The sequence below is a fragment of the Microtus ochrogaster genome, linkage group LG5 (assembly GCF_000317375.1).
Source record: "Microtus ochrogaster isolate Prairie Vole_2 linkage group LG5, MicOch1.0, whole genome shotgun sequence".
Taxonomy (NCBI): Eukaryota; Metazoa; Chordata; class Mammalia; order Rodentia; family Cricetidae; genus Microtus; species Microtus ochrogaster.
Genome location: NC_022031.1, coordinates 20787979 through 20788847, shown reverse-complemented (window position 1 = coordinate 20788847; position 869 = coordinate 20787979).

The following is an 869-nucleotide window of genomic DNA, read 5'->3' as shown; positions in this document are numbered from 1 at the left end:
AGACACCACTGCCACTCTGAGATGCTCAGGACACTGAGGTCTGAGCCACATGCCCATCTGAGCATGCGTGCGTTTGAAAATAAGCGCCCTGTCCTTCGGGACCCTAGGAACAGATCTGAGAACCACGGTCACCCACAGCACAGGAGCAAAGGGCAGCCCACCACACTCCTGAGATGTCATTAAAGTAGGCCACTCTGCAGCCCGTGCCAATCCGGACAGTTACACTTACCTCAGCCACACACAGATACCCTCTAGTTAGCTCTGATGACCTTGGAGGGCTGCCGTGGGACCTGGTGTGATGATTGGGCATGAAAGAAACCCAGCAGAGACAGCTAGGTGTAAGAGAACCAAAGCAGGAGGGTCCTCTGTGAACCCAGGTATAGTTGGGGGTTCACACACACACACAGCTGTTCCCTTGCTGTCGTTTCTGACAAACGGGGAACTCTTAGTACTGTTGCTGAGTGCAGATAGCAATATTAAAAAGGGAAGAATGACTCCAAGCCTTCTTTTGTAACTGTGATCAACAATGAATTTGCTCTCTCCTTTGCTACACCCAGTCTGCCATCTTGTGGAAAGGAACGGAAGCACCCAGAGCGTTTCACTGTTCTGCTGGTAAAATGACAGATGACAGCATCTGTGCCTACTTCTCGTTGCTTTTAAACCATCAACATTTTTACCAGCAGAAATATTTGTTTTTTTTTTAAATAATCGGTCTTTAATAGTTCTCGGATTGCTTGCTGACCAAGATGTCTCTCAAACTTGGCCCTGGACCTCTATGTGAAACTCAAGTGATATTTTGTATTAATATGCGTTTCTACTGTCAAGTAACACTGTGAAGTGACTTCACTGTATTCTGGTGTCTTTTCTAT